Source organism: Choloepus didactylus, chromosome 15 (assembly GCF_015220235.1).
Source record: "Choloepus didactylus isolate mChoDid1 chromosome 15, mChoDid1.pri, whole genome shotgun sequence".
In the NCBI taxonomy this organism is placed as follows: domain Eukaryota; kingdom Metazoa; phylum Chordata; class Mammalia; order Pilosa; family Megalonychidae; genus Choloepus; species Choloepus didactylus.
In genome coordinates, this window is record NC_051321.1 from 56,570,433 (window position 1) to 56,593,134 (window position 22,702).

Sequence of the window (22,702 nt, forward strand, 5' to 3'; positions counted from 1 at the left end):
TATACTAAAGAGCAGGTCTGCTCTGTCAGATATAATTCCACTATTGATATTGCTCTTCCCCAAACCATGACTTTTGCTCCCCCAAATATATATCATTTATTGTCCACCATTCAGTTTGAGTGAAGGGATCCTGGGACTAGGGATGTAATTCTTTGGGAATTCCCATAAAAATGTAGGTAAACAAATATTCTTTGGGTGTTATAATAAAAATGTAGATAATTCTTTGGGGATTCTAATAACAATGTAAGTAAATAAGTAGGTTTTAATGCATAGTAAAGCTTATATTTCAAATAGAAATTAAACTGTATTTAATGGGAAGCAAATACAAGAAAGTTAATTAAGATGTACAAGTAAATGTCCCTATTTCTGGTTTTTGAGTCTGCCTGTTACTTTGGCTATTATTCCATTTCCACTTTCACTTTCCTATTTCTCAAGACGCTTCATTCTAAATAAAATGTTTGAAGGGTAAAAGGTGCAATACCTGCAACCATTCATTGCAAAAGTGCCAACTCACTTATAACTGATTTTTTTTTTTCCAGAACAATTTAGGAATAGCATAAAGCTTTAAAATAATAAAAGTTCCTTCGAGGTCAAAGACATTACCTTTCAAGTGAATCTACCCCATATGTTGATTCCTATATTAGTGAACATAGTTACATTAACTCTAATGTTAGTTCTTTAAGAGTTATCCTCATTAGACCTATTTTGTTACTTTACACTGACATTTCATAATCAGTACAGTTTATGATATCTCCTGTAAGTCAAATAAAACTAATTCTATATAAAAATATTGTTTTAGAGGAACAGAAAAAGAACCCACCCTATTGTACTTCTAAATAAATTATCAAAGCTGTATAAAATCATATTAGCCATCCTTATATTTTTAAAAAACATTAACCTCTCCATATCTACAATTCTATAAGCATTTTCTATAATATGAAATAGCTATAAAAGGGGGTGAACTCTAAACAATAGTTTTGGAACAACTGTGAATTCAATTGTGGTGGCCCTCATCAGAGGGCCTGAAAGGTCAAGAGAGGATTAAGCCACTTTCATGTTTCAGACTCCTGATATATTAAATATTGAAGAAAACAGCTAAAATGGGGATACAAAAAAAAACAAGGTATATGTTAAATGTTTATATGAAAAACAGTGCTATAAGCTAAAAAGTGGAAACAACCCAATGTACATCAAGTGATAAGAGGATAAATGAAGTGTTGTGCAGCCACACAATGGAATATTATTCAGTCATAAAAAGGAAGGAGTACTGATATATGCCACAACATGGATGAATCTTGAAAACATGCTAAGAAGCAGCCACAGAAGACCACAATGTATGATTCTATTTATATGAAATGTCCAGAAGAGACAAATCTATAGAAACCAGAAAGTAGATTCGTGGTTGCCTAGGGCTGGGGTGGGGATGGGGAGAAATGGGTAGTGACTGTTAATGGGTACAAGGTTTCTTTTTGGGGAGATGAAAATGCTCTAAAATATATTGTGATGGTTGCACAACAATGTGAATATTCTAAAAATTACTGAATGTTCACTTTAAATGAGAGAATTGAATGGTATGTGAATGATCTCAATAAAGTTGTTACTAAAAATTAATGTAAACCTGACTAAATACATTTGCTAAAAATCATACTGTATCCTTAAAATTGGTGAATTTAAACCTGAGTTTTTAAAAGAAAAAAAAATAGTGCTATAAATGCACAGTTACAATGACCATATATATGGCCTGACTTGGAGATAGCATCAGTTTCTGAATGAGCCCCTTCATAAATGCAAGCCCCCACCCCAGGCCAGTGGCTCTCCTTCCCCACCCTGCCGCACACCCCCCACCCCACCCCACATCCACACCCAGGCCTGAACCAAGAAACAGACCTGTACTAAGGCAATAAAATCATGAGATATGGGCTGCTTATTTCATTTGTATTGTAACTCCTCAAACAACAGAATAATAAGAGAGCAAGGTTTTTCCTCAGGTGCAGAAATGACTAAACATCATAAAAGAAGAATCAAAGCAATGAAAACAGAAAGTAAATTCAGGGTTTCTGAAGTAAACCTTGGTAAGCTTTGACTGCTTTATGTAAATATGGAAGAAAAACTTATAAGAAAACGATATGAACAAGTTAACAATATTTTCAATTGCTCGATAGCCTCCTTTTATTCCTCTTAGTTTTACCATAAAGGTGGGGTAGAGAGGAAGTGGGGAATTTTTTCTAGTATCCAGTTCCAGAATGCTAGAAATTGAGCAACAGTTAAGTACATGAACTTTGTTATTATGTGTATATCTGAGTTCCAATGCAGTCTATGCTACTTATGTGATTTTGAGCCAATTATTCAATGTCTCTGAACCTCAGTTTTCTCAACCCTAGTATGGGATAATAGTGAATTTAAAGTGCAAAGCTCAGTGCCTGGCATCTAGTAAAAAAACTTAATAAACGTTAGCCATTATTTTCCTAACCATAAGGAATTTCTGATAATCTCACAGCCACTTCCTAAGGATTAGTTACTAGTTATTCACCCCCATCTTCTAGAGCAACTAGTTAATGCATCTTTTAGAATCTAGCCTTCTAAGGCTTTGTATCTCTTTAGCAATGTCTCCATACTTAGAACATTAAATCAAGATCTGGATATTGTCAGAAATACAGTTTGGAATGATTCAAAAGTGGCATTTGCCATTAAGATTTGGTTTCCTTTCAAGTTTCAGGTTCAAGGCCTAACCTTTTTAGTGCATTAGGGGTCCCGGAATCCGTATTTAAAAAGCCACCCTGTGAGCCAGCTCGCCACAGACACTCTTTGAGAAAACATTGCCCAACCACAGTGGTTCTCAACGCTATAGCACTGGCATCACCTGGGCGCCTTGAACTCTCCTGTTGCCTGGCCTCATCCCAGTGATTCTGATATAACTGCTCTGGGTTGGAGCCTGACACTTGTGTGCCTGAAAAAGTTTCCCAGCTGATTCTAATCACTGCCCTATGGGATGGAAGGGCAACTGCTGACCAGCTGCCCATCTTCCAGGGCCAGTGAGAGGAGGACACAGACAAGGGAAGGAAGAAGATAAGAGGCAGCTGGGGGTGCCGAGGGGCCCCAGCAAGTGCAAACATTTAACCGCGGAGCCCACCCACCCAAATACTGGCTAGCAGTTGGCTGTACTTTTAACTTGAATTCCTTCTGTACTCTGTCAAGGACAAAGCTTACTAACCCCCCAAAGTCGCCACTGATTACCACATCTAGGATTCAAATATCAATGATGGCAAAAATTCTTGTAGGAGTGATGGCTATGGCAAAAGTTTCTTTCTTTCTAATTTTCTATAAAATGTTAGAGAGAATGCAGGAGAGGATCACTGCCTATGACACAAAACTTTAAAGATGAATACATTTATTTATCTGCAGATTTGCAAAAGTTTATAATGAAAATAGGAATGACATAAGTGTATCACAGGAGTCTTTAAAAAAATTAACATGCTAATGAGTCTAAATGAATGGCTGCATTATAGAAAAAGCATCGCTCTGAAAAATCAAAATTTTACAGAACTAGAGAGAAGAATAATTGGGCCTTCTGAGAAGAGCATGATTTTTTTTCTAAGCAAACTGGAGGGCAGAGGAAGAAAAGAGGGAATACAGGGTTGCCTGCTCCCTCCTCACATATGGCTCTTTGGCTCTGACCCCCTTGGCAGTGGCAGTGCTGTTAAGTCCACACTTTGATGTGGCAAATCCCCCAAATCTGCTCGCTGGTCTCAGCTAGAAAATGAACCCAGTTTTCCACCCTGGCAGCTACAGAGAGGGCAAGTGCCCACCACCACCTTCAGGGGAGTCTTTTCCAGTCTTTTCCCTTGTCCCAAACGGCCAAGCCTGGGCTTGCTGCCTCTAGAGAATCAAGCACCCATAATGCCACCCTTCTGCTGTACAGCAGCCAAGGAAAAGACTCAGGAGGAGCAGCTCCAAGAATCTCCCACAGCCAGAGTCAAGACAGTGCCCCAACTCTCTGGGCCCACATCACACTCCCCAGGCAGCAAGGCAGCATGCATGGAGTCGGAAGGAGAACACAGAACTTTCTAACAATGATGATGATGGTGATAATTATAACAAGCCTGTCTACATGATGACAGACTCGCCAATTAATTTGTTCGTTAGCCAAACAACCTCTTAGCTTGTAACCTCTCAGTCGTGAAGGAGAGGCTTAGGTCGCCAAGAGCCCTGGGGTCACCAACAGCCAAGAGAAGACAAAACCAAGAAGCACTGAAGCCCAAACAAGGTTTGCTTTCAGTTTCTTTCTTGCCTTCTGTCTGCTTCGGTCTCCTTTTCGTCTTTCTCTCTCTCTCTCCCACTCTTCCTCTCCTCCTCCCTTTCTTTTTTCTTTCCTTCCCCCTCAACTCAGGAAGCTCTATAGCTAAGTTGTGCTGTCGAGTTTGTAGAGTACTTGGTAGAATGGAAGTGAGAATTAATCATCCCAGTTGACAACAGTTACAAGCAGCTTTTTAAAACCCAGCTACTCTGGCTCTGAAGCATTTTGTCTTTACATTCTTCTTCATCCTCCGATTTTCTGCTTTTCATTCTTCTTCATCCCCTGATTTTCTGCTTTTCCTAATTCAAGAAGACTTCTTCCTTATTTCAAAGACTCCCACAGTCTTCCTTTCTGTTTTAATTTCCTAGGCTGCTTAGGCAAATACCATGAAATGGTTCAGCTTAAACAATGGGAATTTATTCACTCCTGGGTTTTGAGGCATCACCAAGGGATCGCTTTCTTCCTGAGACCAGCTGCCAGCCGTCCGTAGCTCCTTGGCTTCTTTGTCACATGGCAAAGCACATGGCAGTGTCTGCTGCTCTCCCTTCTCCTCTGGTTTCATTGCTTTCAGCTTCTTGCTTCTGTGGTGTGTGTGCTCTCTCCATTCCATTTATAAAGGATTCCAGTAAAAGGATTAGAACCTATCCTGAATGAGGTGGGTCACACCCTAACTGAAGTAGCCCCATCAAAAGATCCTACTTACAATGGGTTCACACCCTTTGGAATGTATTAACTTTAAGAACATTTTTTTCTTCAAGTACTACAGTTCCAAACACCACCCTTTCTAAACCAGTTCTCAAGAAAACCTTTCTAAACCAGGTCTCAAAAAAACCTTTCTAAACCAGTTCTCAAGAAAAAGTAGCAACACATGTGCATTAAAAAGCAAACAAAGGGCCCCATTTTAAGGTTGTACTTCCACATGAGCATACTTCTAATAACAATCAAAATATACACTCAAAAACTGCAGAGGATTTCAAACCTGGCTGTGCATTAGAATCACCTTGAGAGGTTTAAACATGACAAATGCCTGGGCCCTCCCTGGGCTGATTAAAACAGGATCTATGGGGGTTGGGGCCAGGTCTTCAAAAAGCTCCAGGTGATCCCAATATGAGACTATTGAACCAAAGGAGTGGACTACAGCAAGCCAGGCCATCTTAAATAACTGTTCTCTCTAGCTGTAGAAGCATAAAATGGAAGGACTGACTGCTTTTATTTTTTTAAGTTATTTTTTTTTTTACTCATTTCAATCATGACTACGGAAAAATGTCTCAAATGTCCTAAAATCCCAATGTTGACACCATCTTCTTGTAAGAAGTCTCTAAAGAATGGAATTAAGAAATTTTCTAAAGAGTATATGAACTAGCATTTAGCCATATCATTGAGTAACTTTTTTTAATTCAGTTTTATTGAGACATATTCACATATCATACAATCATTTCTGGTGTACAATCAACTGTTCACAGTACCATCATATAGTTGTACATTCATCACCCCACTCTATTTTTTAATCACTTTTAATAACTATCTTCTATGAACACTTTCTATGTGCCAGACAGTAACAAAGACTCTCAAACATTATCTTTTAAAATCTACATAAAACTTTACTAGGTAGGTATTAATGTCTCTCAATCCACACCCAGTGTCCATGGGCTTTTTGTTAGATTTGATTTGAGGCTTGCTCCTTTTAACCCTAGGAGTTATCACCTAATGCAGGTTCATAAGTGATCCATACCGTTGCATTCTTTTACTCTGGGGAAGTTGATTTAACGTCTTTTTGTTTCTTGCTTTTTTTAATGGACACTACTTTATATGACTGAACTTGCTGACATCACTCAGGGGCTTATACACAACAAGGGCAAATATTGGACAAATGGATGCCTAAACAATAATATTAATAATACTTTGAAACTTCAAGGACCTTGAAAAAATAATTCGCAGATTTCTGTGGTCCTTGGATCTTCTTTGGCCCTTATTCTTAAGTCTTCATCAAGACATTTCCATTCATTTCATAAAAGCTTTTCAATGTTCTGACAGCACAAAGACTAAGCACTAGTAGCCAAATCAGTATATATTTAGAGCCTGACACATAGTATAAGCGCAACAAATCTTATGAAATAAATAAATAAATGCATGGAAAACCTCATACTAAATTTCTGTGTATGAAAATGATTGACCAAATATCTTCCATTCAACAAAAGTGCATTAAGTCCACGTAGGAGGCAATGCAGGGCAAAGGGGACATGGTCCCTGCCTCGTGGAGCTTAGCGTCTGCTTCCACTACTGAAGCTAAACAGTTAGCCAAATACATGGATGAAAATAAAGAAATGGATCTTTTAAATCCAAATCTTTTACCTATATAAGTCAGATCATATGTCTTTAATAATCAGATAGTCACCTGATTCTTCCAGATTTGGTTTTAAATATTAAGCATCCAGCAATGATTAACACTCTCTGAAGTGCAAGAGTGGGTCGACTCATTACTGGGGACAGTACAAGGACAAACTGGCTCAGAACTCTCATTCAGAGCTCTCTGTCCTCTCGTGGTCAGCAGGGTCACAAAAAGGTAAACCATTTCTCTGAACATGCCCTTCTTGTTCAATTTACTCAGCTACTTCCTTCCTATTTATCAATGTCTGTTCTAAACTTATAAATTAGAGTCAGGCCCAGTTGTTTGTAAGACAGCATATTGACATAAGTAAAGACCATATCCTAGCCAGTCAAATCCAAGAAGCCCAGCTTTAAAAGTACAATTGCATGAAGTTACTGCATAGTTTTCCTAGGAGACAGAGTTAATTAAAGATAACAGGAAGAAGAATCCATTACTTTTGTTTTCATTTACATTTTTTAATTCAATTTTATTGAGATATATTCACATACCATGCAGTCATTTACATTTTTTGAATCCATATAAATGCTTTTTTTTTAAATCCAAACTGCTGTATTAACTGTTAGAAGCCAAGCACTTTACTTACTTATCTAGTTGAAATTTCAGGACATCCCCATATAGCTGTATGTTTAAAAAGAGGGACAGAATACATGGTAAAACACTGCCAGGCTGAAGACATTGCTTCTTTGAGCACCATAGCTTATAAGTGCACCCAGTCCAAGTACAAACCAGACTCAATTTTCCAGGTGTTTATTATTTCACATTGAGGTAGGAAGGAAAACCAGGAGGGAGAGTATTTAGAGAAACAGCTCTAGGTTCTGGAATTAAACCACACTAATTGACCCTGAAAGGAATAATTAACACAAATAATTAACCGCTGGGCCTCTGAATTATGTCAACAGCATGAACATCGCAAAAGGGCATTATTTTAACCTTAAAGGTCTTGTAGCTCTCTTACATTCCAGCACTTCCCAAAGAGCTCCTCCAAAGTTGTAATTCAGATATGGGGAGTGCTGCAATATATTTTAGCAAATGGGGAAGAAATGCATTAGAGATAAAATGAATTGAGACTAAGATCATGGAATTCAGAAGCCAGAATGAAGCCTGAAATCATCTAATCACAAACTGGCAGCACATAGGCCAAATCTGGCCTCTAGAGGTGTTTTATTTTGACCCACCTCATGGTTTTGTCTGTTCGTGTTTGTTTGTTTAGCAAGTTTGAATGAGTTGCCAAAGTTTTTGTTTGTTTTTTTTTAGTTTAAATGCATTTTCATTTTTAGACAGTCTACATGACATGTTTTTCAAAGTTTTAAAACTATAAGATGTCATACAGAAATCTGAATTTCTGGATTCTCTTCAAAGATCAAAAGATCTGGTAACACTGGGCCTTTGCTCTTACATAACAACTGGCTAGAACTGAGTAACTTTGGGCCTCTTTGGATGGGGCATATTCTTTCCATTCCTTCAACTCCCTAATATCTCCCTGGCAGAGAACCGAGGTTGACTTGCATTTAACGTTTCACCTGTACTACTTTCTTCCCTGCCCCCAGTTTACTTTGCTCATTTAGGATTCCTGTCACCTAGGCAAACCATGTGAATCTGCTACTGCTAATCTTCTCAATTTAGAGATGAGGAAACTGAGGTTCTGAGAGGTAACGCCAGGGGAGACACTGGTATCAAGATCCCCTCCTGACCACTCTAAGCAGATGGTCACCTATTTCCAAGTCCCGGCCTCAGGTTCAGAAGAGAAAACAGCAGAATTTGGAAAACATTCAGAGTCTGAGAAAAGATGAAAAGATTAAAGATTTAAGAGTTAAATATAAGCAACATGAGGTTTGAGGACCAGACACTTAGATACAAGTTGGTATAAACATTTCCCATATCCTACACTCTAACCAGGCTCTCTGTGCTGCCAGGTTCTTGTTTCAGTGTCTCTCTGCCCCACACAACCCATATCCTGCTAAGCTAGGCCTGGGTAGTAGTGTTCTGGTGAAGAAATCTATGATGATGCTATCTCCTTCGATCTGCTGTTTGGCTTATTATACGTTTTGCACAATTTATACAGGGCCCAATCTCATGTCTGAATACACACTTTGGTATATCGTGTGCAAACAAGTATGTTTGCTGTATCATCTTCAGAATCAAAAAACAGGACACTTGGAAACATATATGGGGTGCTGAAATACAAGAAGATCTGGTACATTTAGGGGAGTTACTGGGAATGAGGAGCAGATTTGAAATTGACACACTTTCAGAGAATCTGGCAGGTCTGGTCTTCTTATTTAATGTCTCACATTCACTAATGTTTTTCTCATCCCATATCCTGTCTTTGCTCAAAAAAGCTTAAGAGTTTCCTTTGGGTGGGTCATAGAACTATAAAAGCATATCATAAATTTAATATGTAATAAAACATGGAAATGTTTCTCTAAACTTAATTAAAATGAAGGGAATGAGTATTCAAAGAAAAAAATAAAGAAACACTGCTCCCACAGATACCAGGCCCCATTTCTAACTACGATTAATAACAGTGACCGGGTATTGTGCCCTTGTGATGTATCAGCCCAATAGTTCAAAGGACAGGCAGGCTCTAGAGACAGACTGCTTGAGTTCAAATCCTGACCCCACCATTTACATAGCTGAGTGACCTTAATGAAATTCTCAGTCTAAGATGAAAATAATGCCCTTCTAGATAAAACAATACATATGACTCACTTCACATACAGTGATTAATAAACATTAACTATCATAGTTATTATTAATATCATTATTATTAGTATTTATTATTATTATCAATTGAAAAGGAGAATTGAGTGGCTTTACTCTTTATATTCGCCCAGGGAAGTGGAGGTGTCTTCCTATCCAAAGTTTTAATCAAGCTAAGAGTTGTTATGCCATAAGGGTACAAATTGTGGGGAGGGGGAAGAGGGGGACAGAGGGAACATGTGGGTTTAAATAAAGCATTTAGGGCTATTTAGACACTTTTTTTCAGTACCATTGATAGGAAGCAAATACCATTGAAATTTTTTTCATTTACTTACTATTTTACAGGGAAGCCCATAAAAACTGGACTTAAGGGCACAAACTACAGTTAAGGGGGCTATCACTGTTGGTATAAATATAATAATTTTCAATCACATTTTGATTTCTTACCATGTGTTTTCGTTTCCTAGGCTGCTCAAAGCAATACCATGAAATGGGTTCAGATTAAGCAGTGGGAATGTACTCACTTATGGTCAGAGTCCAGGAGAGTGCCCAAATCAAGGCATCATCAGGGTGAGGCTTTCTTCCAAAAAACTGGCTACCAGTAATCCTTGGCTCCTCTGCTACATAGTAAAGAAGGCACGTGGCCATGTCTGCCAGTCTCTTCCTTCTCTTCCAGATTTTGTTGCTTTCAGCTTCTTGCTTCCATAGCTTTCTCTCTCTCTTTCTGTATTCATTCCATTTATAAAGGACTTCAGTAAGAGGATTAAGACCCTCCTGAATGAGGTGGGCCACACCCTAACTGAACTAGCATGGTCAAAACGACCTACTTACAATGAGTCCACGTGTGCAGGAATAGATTAAATTTAAGAACGTGTTTTTCTGGGGTACATCCACCCTCAAACCACCACAGCATGATCTGCTATATTCTCCATAATCTAGCCCCATTCCATATCCCAGCCTTAATCATCTTAAATTCCAGGCTGCAGACACTCCAAATTGCTCTGCTTCCCTTGAACGCACCAGACAGCCCTATCTCTGCCTATACTTGTGCTATTCCCTTGTTCCAGCATGCCTTCTTTCCACCAAAGAAATCCTCCTCCTCCAAGACTGAGCTAAAATGCTACACCTACCACAAAACTTGTCTCAGTTCTTAACCTTGAATGAACCTGTGCTTTTCTCTGCCATTCAATAATAGCACACCGTTGTCATTGCTGCCAGATGACTCAATTTATACTATCTTGTATGGTAGATATTATAAGCATGCTGTTATGGGTTGAATTGTGTCCCCAAAATACATGTTCAAGTCCTAGTCTCGTGGGTGTGACCTTATTTAGAAACAGGATCTTTAAAGATGTTATTAGTTAAGATGATGCCAGACTGTAACAGTGTGGGTCCTAATCCGGTATAACTGGTATCCTTATAAAAAGGGGAGAGGAGACACAGACACAAGACATAAGGGAGAATGCCATGTGAAGATGGAGACAAGACAAAAGGCCATGTGGAGATGGAGGCAGAAATGCATCCACAAGCCAAGGAACGCCAAGGATTGCCAGCCACCACCAGAAGCCAAAAGAGAGGCATGGAACAGATTCTTCCCCACAGACTTCAGAGGGAGCATGGCCCTTCGGACACCTTGATTTCAGACTTCTTGCTTCCGTAACAAAGACAATAAATTTCTGTTGTGAACCATCCAGTCTGTGGTACTTTGCTACAGCAGCCCTAGGAAACCAAGTCACATTCTTATCTTCCCCACTAGACTAGCCTCTTTGAAGGCAGGTACCAAGTGTTCTTTCCTTGAATTCAATTTTAAATTATAGTTCAATCTCATTATCTACACAGAATACTTAGGTGTCTACAAAGAACTTCTCAAGGAAAAGGTTAACTGGCTCAAAATAGACTTTTTTTTTTTTTTTTTGGCAGTCTTTAAATTAAAGTTACTAGGTGCTACTTTCTTGGAAAGCTCTAGTTATACAGACAAGGTATTATTTTCTTTGCATCTTCCCACAGGCCTTCCATATTCTATTGCATTTTTATGAACTAAGTTAATTAAGTGCATCTCTCACTAAAAAAACAAACTAAAACAATGGGGATTTAAAAGATTAGAAAGAGGATATAAAACTTAAAAAATCTGACTACATCTGTCTTATTGTTACCCATGAGCTCTAGTTCCATCACCAAATATACCCTAAATATACCATGATCCACCCTGATAAAGATTCAGACACTAGCTAAATCACACCATCACAACTTTTTCAAGTCAGAAGCTCAAGAAAAGATTTGCTAGTCTCCTGGTCTACCTCCCTGGATCTCTGCCTTTCTCTATACTCATCCTATATATATGGAAGGTCCGTGCTGCTCCACTTTCACCCACACACAAAAGGGAAGAAAACCAGAAGGACGTTCTTAGGATCTCGGCAGGGCTAAAAGTATGAGTTATTGTAAAATCACAGGTTAAACTATTTTCTTATCTAATTTCTACTTTCCAGGGCCTTAAAAAAAACACCCAGTTTCTGGCAATGATATGGGTACTAAACCTGTTATCTGCATGTATATATTATTCAAAATAGGCTGTAATCATTTCAGAATCTTCTCCTCTTCCTGTAACAATCAGAATTTCTCAGAGCTGAGGTCAACCAAAATTTAAGAAACTGTGTTAGGACATAGGAAATTGATGGAATTTAATAGAACAAATGAAAATTCTACTCTGGGGAAGAGGGGGAGGGAATCCACCTGCAACCTAAACTATTATCCAGATAATTTAAGATTAAAAAAACAAAAAAAATACACCCACCAAACTAACTGTGGCCTGGAAAATTAACCAAAAATTTTTTTGTTGTTCTATCGAATAACTTACTGCATTTACTGTAAATCCTGTCTAAATTTCTGGGAGAGTCTGTGCGATAGACCTGACATCCCAAGAACAAGGTAAAGCGTCGATTTGTTTTTGATGACCAAGTTTTTAAATGGTTATCAGAGCTCGTCAGAGTCTCTGGGCGCTGCTGAAGCCAGAGAAGGTAACCTAGGGCGAGCCAAAGGATGGGGCTCCACGCACCAAGTCCCCGCAAGTTCCCGCTGGGTGTCCAGGCCAGGCCGGCGCCGAGACTGGGCTCCTCAGCCCACCCAGCGCTGAGCCGGTGGTGCTGAACCTGGCGCGGCGGTGCCGAATCCGCCTGCGCCGCGCGCCTGCTTCCCTCGCAGCACCCATCTAGACCTTTCTGGGAGTACACCTGCATGCACTCGCTCTCGACCAGGGCAGTTGAAGGCCTCGGGGCCCTCCGGGAAATGGGGGCCCAACTGGGTGCCCCCCACCCCCCTCCGCTCCACCACCAGCAATCCCACAAGCTATCTCGGGAGTCCCCGGGGCAGATCTCCACTCTTTACCCCATCCAGGGACAACGCGCTCCCCCAGGGACAACGTGCTCTCCCAGGACCCTTTTTCTCTTTCTCTTCCAACTCCGTGCAAAATGCCGCCCTCCGGCACCCGGGAATACTTGGGCACTTCAGAGAAGCAGCCCGCTAAGAGGGGATGTGAAGGGGTTCGCGCGGGCGCAAGGCGAATACTCTCCCCACCGCCGCCACCACCATCACCCGGCACACACCCCAAACAAGAAACCGGTTCTAAGCTGCTCAGCGGCGGGTGACAGCGTCTCCGCCGCTGCCTGCAACACCGCTTGCCCAGAATCGGAGGACTTCTCGGTTTCCGGAGGCTGGGCAACAAGGGAAGCCGCCGACCCTTGGGACCCTTCCCCTGGGGCTTCAGCCCTTTTACCTGGGTGCCCGCCTCAGCGGGGACTCGGGACGCAGCACCGGACGCAGTGCCCCGCGCGGGCGGGCGGGTGGTGCGGTGGGGACCGCGGCCGCCGCTCTCCCCCTGCAGCTCCGGGCCCGCCGGGCGGCTATTTATCCCCGGCCCCGGCCCCGGCCCTGCCGGAGTACTGGACAATCGGTCCCGCTACGCGCTGCCGGCGGAGCAGCTGCCCTCTGCCCGCGCCGAGCCCCAAGGCGGCGGCGGCCACATGGAGGGAAGGAGCCGGCCCTCCTCTCTGGGCTCCACCTTCTCTTTCTCCTCCTCCTCCCCGGGAAGTTATTCCCTGGTTTTTTTTTTTTTTTTCTCCCCTCTTTCTCTTCTTTGCGGGGCACCCCGGCCAGTCTGAACCGGTTGTGACTGCGCGGGTGGTTGGGGGAAGGAGGAGGAGGCAGCGGAGGAGATGGAGGCGGAAAAGCGGGCGGTAGGGGCGCTGCGCCTGCTCTCGCGGCTGCCGGCCGGGCTGGGCCAGGCTGAAAGACGCCGGGAGAGGACACTGCCCCGGCCGTGGCCCCGGGTCCGGCCTGCAGCCGCCGAGGCCGCGGGAGAGATGGACACAGGGCCCGGCGAGGACCATGCGCATTTGGGGGCAGCCGGGGTCTAGAGATGTATGTGAGTGGTGCTTGGTCTGTCTCGCTCCTGGGATCGCCGTGGACCGCGAGTTCCCCTGGTCTGAGCTGTATTCCCAGCTGGCAGTGGTCCCGGAGAATCTCGCATCAGAACTTTATTGAGTCCGCGCTCTTGGGCAGTGGGGGTTGAGGGTGTCAAGTACTGCATGGGGGGTGAGGGTGTCAAGTGTTGCCCTTGGTGACAGCTCCGCGGGAAAGGAGGGCGCCCCGGCAGTGCACACTGCGTAGAGAGAGAGAGGATGCCTCTAGGGTCCGTCAGTCTGTCTCGCAGGAGAAAGGTGTGGGGATGGGCGCCCAAATGGAGGCTGCTGTATTCCCTCAGGGGCTCACTGCCACTGCCGAGGACATTCCATATATACCAGTGCTCGCCCGGTGTAGAAACCACAGCAAATGATAGGCACATCTTCTGTTCCTGTGTATGTGCACTTTTCTGGGAAGGGGCACCATTACCTTCTGGCTTCTCAAAAGGGGCCAGGACCATCCACCCACTGGAATGAGAATTCCATTCATACACTGAATGCCCCTAGTTCTAACCTAGACAAAGACCCTACATCGTACAAAAAGTACCTTTCAGAAGTGCAGATTCAGCTGCCTAACTTCCCTGAGCCTGGAATTCCTTAGCTTGAAAATGAGAATGAAATTCTTAGAGACTTGCCTGAATCATGGAGTTGATGTGAAACAAGAAGTCAAAAATCTGTGTGACCTGGTTTCCCATGTCAGGAAGGCCTGCCCTACACCACTCCTCCCCTCCAGTTGACTGACTTTTAAGTTATAGAGAAAGAACGGCCATTACTAGATAATATTATTTTGTTTTGTCCTAAAAGGGGGAAAGAGTAGGGAAAAGATTAAGTAATTTTAAGAGACGAAAGTGGTACCAGGGATGGTTTTGGGAAGGAAAGATGGGGAAGTGATGCTGCCAACATCACCAGAAACTTGTTTCTGAAGAAGAGATGGTATGCATCCTCCAGGCAATTCTCATCATGTTCTGTTTTTGACTTGGTTTGTGGTTACTCAGATATGTTCACTATATGATGATGCATTGACTTGTAAGTGATCCATGTACTTCTCTGTAAATGTTTCTATAAAAGCTATTTTTACAAAGTCATTTCTTTGATTCAAATGCCTCCTAACTTAGTGTGAAGCCCTGAGACATGCCAGAGTAATTTGGGCAGAGAATAAAAATGTATATTGATATTCTCACAAGCACTGGGGACTACCAATTTAGAAGGCCGAGCCCTTGATCTTGGGGTTTGCCCTTATGAAGCTTGTTACTGCAAAGGAGAGGTTAAGCCTACTTATGCTTGTGTCTTAGAGTCACCTCCAGAGAACCTCTTTTGTTGCTGAGATGTGGCCTCTCTCTCTAAGCCAACTCTGCAAGTAAACACACTGCCCTCCCCACTATGTGGGACATGACTCCTAGGGATGTAAATCTCCCTGGCAATGTGGGACATGACTCCTAGGGATGAGTATGGACCAGTCATCATGGGATGGAGAAAGGCTTCTTGACCAAAAGAGGAAAGAGAAATTAAACAAAATAAAGTTTCAGTGGCTGAGAGATTTCAAATGGAGTCAAGAGATCATTCTGGAGGTTATTCTTATGAATTTCATAGATATCACTTTTTAGTTTTTAGTGTATTGGAACAGCTAGAAGGAAATACCTGAAATTGTTGAACTGCAACCCAGTAGCCTTGATTCTTGAAGATGATTGTGTAACTATATAGCTTATCTGATGTAACTGTGTGATTGTGAAAACCTTGTGGCTCACACTCCCTTTATCCAGTCTATGGACAGATGAGTAGAAAATGGGGACAAAAATTAAATGAATAATGGGGGTGGGGGTGGGGGGATAGGATGTTCAGGGTGTTCTTTTTTACTTGTATTTTTATTCTTATTTTTATTTTTTTTTTTTTTGGAGTAACAAAAATGTTCAAAAATTGACTGTGATAATGAATGCACAACTATATGATGGTACCGTGAACAACTGATGTACACTTTGGATGATTGTATGGTATGTGAAGATGTCTCAATAAAACTGAATTTAAAAAAAAATTCCTCCTAACCAGTGGAGCACTTACCATCTTAATCATTGATTAAGCCAATCAATGTATATGAAATTATATTTTAGAGACAAGGAAACCCTGTTTGAAAAATATTTCTGCATCCATTGACTGGTTTCTGAAATTGCTACATTTCCATTCTCACCTCTACCAGGTTTTCCCAGCTTTCTTTCCAAGTGAAGATGTGTCCAGCACTCGCAGTGACCATCTCTTATCAGGCCAGCCCACTCCTCACAGCTAAGCACCGACATCAAGCTCCTCCTCACCCACAGGCGCGGTTCCAGCCTGTGTTGTTGTGAGAGCACAACTCCATCCCAGGTGCTGCAAATTCAGACGACTGGAGACCAAGCTTGTGATGTAAAGAGTGAAGCGACCAGAAGGCTGCCTGGAGAACTTAGAGAGCATGAGGCCTGTCCCCAGGAGCAGTGGCTGCTGCCTCAGGAAATTGTTGCCAGACTGGAATGTGAAAGTGGCCCCCTCCTGCTTGTGAAAGCTCATTGTCCAGTCACACCTCAGAGATCTAGTCCAACCCTGAAACTGTACTGAGTGGAATTTGCCCCAGAGAGGCTAGGGAAGTGCCCTAGATCACCCAGGGGGAGGAGGGTGGGTGGGTGCAGGGACAAGACCAGAACCACCTCCCTACACTCCGGTATTTTTACCCCCAGAGAGGTGAAGATGCAAGATCTGTTTGTGAGGTGAGGGTCAGATAAGTTAAATATTTCTGGCTTTACAGCTCTGTGCAGTGCCTGCCCTTTGAGTCTCTCTTGGGTACAGAAATCAATATACTTTCTACAAAGATGGAATGAGGGGGAAAAAAATGGCAGGTCACTGGATAAGTTAGATATAAACGAATGTCCCCTGAGTAAATAAGAAACCAGGGGAGAAAATATTTAAAGAAAAGTTGGGACAGAAGTGGTACTCTGAACAAAGGAGTCTATTCTTTGTTTTGTATTATTGTGACAGAGCATTTATTAAGAACTTTGTGATTTGTGAAATATTCTAAGCCGCAATCCTTTAGAGAATGAGATGGAAAAATTAATTAACCTAAAAGTACTCTGCAGCCCACATCCCAAGGGGAGGCAGAGATTCAGGAGGCAGAGAGAAGCTTCAGCGAATGCCCTAGGGTGGGTGCAATCCCACCAGCAGGGGCCCAGCCTTTGGGTCAGATGTCCCTCCCTGACTTATTACACCACAGCAGGTTTATTTTCTTTTGTACCTGTGTTGTTCTCCTGTTGATCAATAGGACACTACACTTTGAAATAAAAATAATTTTAAAAAATAACTAAAATGCCTAAAAATACAAAGAAAATAGAATTTAGTTTTATAGCAGTTGACTCAGAGATTTAAACATTATCTATTAATTTCATTTCATTCTCTCACACTCTAACAGATAAAAGATCGAAAAATACTAAAATTAGAGAAATTATTCCTTCTCATGCATACAGAGTTTTTGTTTAAAAGGAAGAATATCCAAATATTAAAAATGACCTTAAAGACATTTTTTATCTTATTTTTACTCGCTGTTTGCTAGAATATCATTTCATCTTTTTCTTGGCTTTACCGTTCATCATACCAACTGGTTCAAATTATTATTAATCTTAGGGGAAGGGAGAAGAGAGATAAATGTTATTCCTTGAGCAACTAGTATTTGCCAAGAACTATGCTATCTCCTTTAGACTCCAGAACAATTTTGTATGGTAAAGTATTGCTCTCTCCACTTTAAAGATGAGGAAACAGGTTCAGAGATATTGGTGTTTGTCTGAGTGCTTGGTTGGTGAATGATATCATGGACTCAGACCTGGCCTGATTTGAATCCAGGCAGTCTAGCTACAGAGAAGCATGCTCTGCACCACCACTCATGAGAGTGGAAATCAGAAACATAAAATCATGTAGAATATGTGTGTGTGTGTGTGTAAATGTGCACTTTCCAATACACAGCCTTCTGATGTGCCTTGCATGGTCTCAAGGCCATGGTCAAGACAACCCTCACAAGCACCAGTTTCCACAGCAGCCCCTGCATCTCCATGTGTAGGACTAACAACACCTGAAATGTGCTTATTGTCTATTCACACAGCTAAACTGAGGGCAGTGACAAGCCTGTCCACTTGTCCCTGTTCCTTAGCGTGCAGGGGCTAGAACAGAATAGGACAGTGTTCAATGAGCATTTGTCAAACAAATGAAAGAATAAGTAAATGAGCAAATGAATGCATGTATGCTCACATTGTCAGTAATTATTTTGCTGTAATAGATCATTGAAATTCCTCCCCTACCTTACTCTGCCAGGCTTTATTCTATTCTGAGTAATTACAAGCATTGACTCATTTAATCCCATAAGACAACTGCTACTACTTTTTACCAGTTTTGCAGATGAGAAACTAAGGCCTCATGAGGTTAAATGCCCAGAGGCAGTGTGAGTCTTGAGTTACTCTCTATCCATCCTCACACTCTGCTTGTTCACAGGTGAACATAGGTCCAGCAGAGTGCTTGGCAGGCACATAATGGGCTCCCCATAAGTGTATGCCCCAGGACAGTTTAAGGCCATTTCCCATATTTTTAAAGCACTCATAGAATCATGTGTACTACAAATTCAGATTACATGTTAGCTAATAGAGTCCAAGAAAAGTGTTTATCCCCAAATGTAAACTATTGAGTTCAAATGTACCAATGGATCCAATTTCTTGTGAAAATACAGGTGGAGTAGATGAACATTATTGTAAAATAAACTTAAGACCATTAAATTGAATCTTTTTTTTTTTTGAAATGGTGCCATGTTTTAATGTGCTTTAGCCTAAGTGTCTGACTTAGGATTATTTAACAAAGTTTCCAGCTGCTCCAAACAAACCTTCAGTTCAAAATGTTAAGTTTTCATGCTCTGTTCTTTTTTCTTCCATGACATAGGAGAAAACACATGACCTGTACTTTAGCTACGGGGTCCATATCACTCCAAGTTTGTAGACAATCCAAATATTCTGCCCCCATATTTTCAGCAAGTAAATTTTTTAAATATTTGGACCATATGGACACCTGTGATTTAGATTTGTTGGATATGATGTATAAAATGATGGTTAACCCATGAAACTAAAAGTTATAAAGAAAAAAAATACTCTTGTGGGGGTAAAAAATGTAAAGTCAAGGAGACCACATGTTCCAACAGAAATTGAAAACAGATTGAATTTGATGCAAGTAGAACCAATCTAAAAGAACGAACAAATTCTGCCCATCCACCTCCAGGCCAGGCCAGGTGCCCATAGAACGTTATTCTCATCTCTCTCCTATCACTAACCACATTTTAGAACTTCTTAAACTTTTCCACTGAATACTTAGGGGTAACTCCAAACCATAGGCAAAACCATTTTCTGTGGATGTGAAATATTTGTTTTCAGATGCCCGGCTTTATTTTTAAAATTATGTGAATTTTCCCTTCTACTCAATATCCCTGTTTGTTTCAATATAATAATACCAATAATACCTCACACTAGCAATTACTATGCACAGTGTGTTGATCAGCGTCCCAGCAGGAAACAGAATTCATCCCAGATAGTTCAAGTGAAGAAATGTTAAGGGGAAAAAAAAAAAATTTAAGAGACGTGGGCAGGGTTAAAGGAATAAAAAAGAGGGGTCCAAAGACTAGGGCCAGTGGGACACCATTACATGCTGAAGCAATAAAAGGAAGACATAGTGACTTCGGGGCCAAGGAGGGCTGTACCCACACTGGAGGACCACCTGAAGGGAGCTGGGGGTGGGAAGAGAAGCTGTTATTAGCAGAGACACGGTGTGGAGAGAATATACTCACCTCTCTCTCTGCTCTCGGACCTCTTGGTGGAGCTCACCATTAGCCAAACCCAAGCAGGAAGCCAGGCACTGAGGGAGTCCTGGATACGCCATCTACAAGGGGGTCAGCCCCTGGACACGGAGCAGGGCAAAGAAGAGCAGAAAATGGATTGGGGTGGGGAGGGTGGCAAATAGAGAATGACCAGAAGCACCAGGTACTGTGCTAAGCACTTTACATATATTATATCATTTTATTTTCATAATAACCTTCTGAGGTAGATACTATGACCCTCATTTTTATAGACGAAGAAAACGGGTATGAAATGTAAATCCTTGGCTGTCTGACTCTGGATTCTCTATTCTTAACCACTACACTATTTAACCAAGTTGTATAAAAAAATAGCATTTTAAAATTACTTAGCTACTGAAATAAATACTCTCTGTTTTTCACATGACTTTGTTATCATCAACAACCCTATTTTGATAAGTTTGCCCTAATCTTATCAGCAATTCACCTCAGGGTCAGTTTCATGCATTTTATGTTGATTCTACACTATCTTCAACTTGAGACCTTCTTCTTAAATTCTGGAGATGTGTACCACTTGTCTACAACATAAAGCCCAATGCATGAAGTATAAAATGTAGGACTGCCAGGTAAATAATTACTATAATGCACTAGATTCTTCCGTGGAGGTACTTGTGCTGTGTTACAAGAACACGGATGGAAGCACGGCTTGGGTTGAGACGGAAGCGTTCCAAGACAGGGAGAAAAGCATTTGCCGAGTCTTGATGGTGTGAAAGATTTCATGGAATTCTAGGGAATTACATTGGATAATTAAAAATGATTAAAGGTCGGAGTATTTGTGGGAAGTGGAAAAGTAAACAGGGGATAGGGTTTTTGATTGCAAACAAGGGTTCCCATCTCTCGGCAGGATAACGCAAAATCAGGATGCAAACTGGAGAACCTGGGAGGATGCAGGTCTGTTTGGAGATATAGCTGGCAGGGACTATTCCATAGGCTTGCCAGGAAATGAATGAGCTTTGACTCTTTTCTCCATCCTTGCAGGATTTCTTTCAAGATTCAAAGTCCCAGAAGAAAGAGTGAGACTGGCCTGGCTTGGGCCATGTGACCATCTCTTATCTAGGGGAAGACAGGGCACTTTGAGGGTACACACTGGGGGAAGAGGTAATCCCCCCAAAGCAAATCAGAGTTCTGACTAGCCGAACACAGCAAGCATCATCTACAATGGTTTAGACCCTGGGGGTTCTGTATTCTATATTAAGGCTTTCTCCAAGAAGCAAAAGGGAACCATAAAGCTGGATTTGTGTTTCAAAATGATCCCTCTTAGAAACCATGTTGGAGGGTGACCTAAGAGGAAGATGAGTTAGGAGCCTAATTTAATGATTGAGACAAAAGATTATGGAACTCTAAAGCAGGATCTAAAAAAATGAAGATAAGGGGACTGAAATGAGTGGTTAAGAAATATCATGCAACTGATGGGTATAGGAATTAATCAGAGAGAAAAGTCTAGGATGGTTTCCAGGTTTCTCATTGGAGCTTATAAAAGAATTGCTGGAAAATTAAGAAATTGTGTCTCATTCAGCCAGATTCTCTAGAATAGTCCCAATTTTAAATATTATATCTTATTGTTTCAATGAAGTATTAAAAATTTCCAAGACAAGCCAGCATTTTTTAATCCAAAATACATTTCCCACTTTTCCTGTGCAATTGGACACGAGTGGCACAAAATTCTTTGTCAGAGTAAGTTTCCTGATTTGTGGTTTGGAAAACATGTTCATAGACTATATGCAATAGTAACAAAAAGTGAGAAACCTATTAGATACCAGAGTAGTAAGCACTAGTGCCTTGCAAAGTAAATGCTAAGGCTTCATTGAAAAGAGGCTATCTTAGTTTCCCAGAGCTGCTAACAAAGTACCACAAACACATTTAAACAGAAATTCATTGTCTCTCAGTTCTGGAGTCTATAAATCTGAAATTAAGGTGTCAGCAGGGTCACGCTCCTTCTGAAACCTAAAGGGGAGAATCCTTCCTTCCCTCCTTTAGCTTCTGGTGTTTGCTGGCAATCTTCAGTATTCCTTGGCTTGTAGATTCATCATTCTAATCTCTGCTTCCATCTTCAAGTAGCCTTCTCCACTCTGTCTTGTGTCCAAATTCCCTCTTCTTATAAGGATACCAGTCACTGTGAATTAGGGCTCACCCGAATCCAGTTTGGACTCAACTAATTACATCTTCAAAGATTCTATTTACAAATAAGGTCACATTCACAGGACTAGGGTTAGAACATTGAATATATCTTTTTGCAAGACACATTCAACCAATAATAGAAGCTTTGTCCTCACAAAGAAGAATGAGGAGTTCATTAATAGGTTAAAGAGGCATTGGAAGAAAGGGATAGGACACTTTGGCAGCTATGAGTCAACACCAGTCAAACTTCAGAGGCAGAGGCAGCTTACACAGAAGCATGCCAACAGCCATCACTTGGTTTTTTGGAGAAAAATCATCACATTTCTCAATCTACAGAATGGTATGCCCTTACAACACTTGCTTGGGGTGATCTCCAGACTCTGGCACAGGCCAAGTTAAGACCTCAACCTCATGTATAATGCTCATAGTGGCCATTTTCTTCATGGAACTTGGTCCTCCATTCATTCTTGGAGGCACCAACTCTGTTTCTGAGTATTTTTAACATTCCCAGGTTATTTTGTGCCTTGATTATTTCTCTTAGCCACACATGCATGAATGCTTTGTTTGAGACTGCTAAATTTGAGTCTTAGAACTGGAAGATGATTTGGAGATGAGAAAGTGCAACCTCATGTTCAATGCACGATCTAATCTGCTAAATTTCAAATGAAGAAAACCAAGAGGTTGAGTGCTAAGAAGTGAAAACAGAGAGGGGGAGAGCACAGACCTTCAAGCCAAGACTACCTATTAGATGTCAAACCTTGATAAGTTTCCTTATTCTGTCGGTGCCTATTTCTTCACCTAAAAAATGGGGATAATAATATCTACCTCAATGGCACTTGCAAGGATTCAAT

General features: G+C 41.4%; 1 protein-coding gene across 1 annotated transcript in view; it reads right to left on the bottom strand.

The window, feature by feature from the left end:
- The window catches only part of SLC16A9 (solute carrier family 16 member 9), a 60,072-nt gene extending 46,791 nt beyond the window's left edge, over positions 1–13,281 (bottom strand). The window contains exon 1 of the mRNA XM_037804385.1: positions 13,153–13,281. The gene's annotated coding sequence lies outside the window, so the exon portion shown is untranslated. The remainder of the gene's footprint in view (positions 1–13,152) is intronic.
- Positions 13,282–22,702: the final 9,421 nt, after the last annotated feature.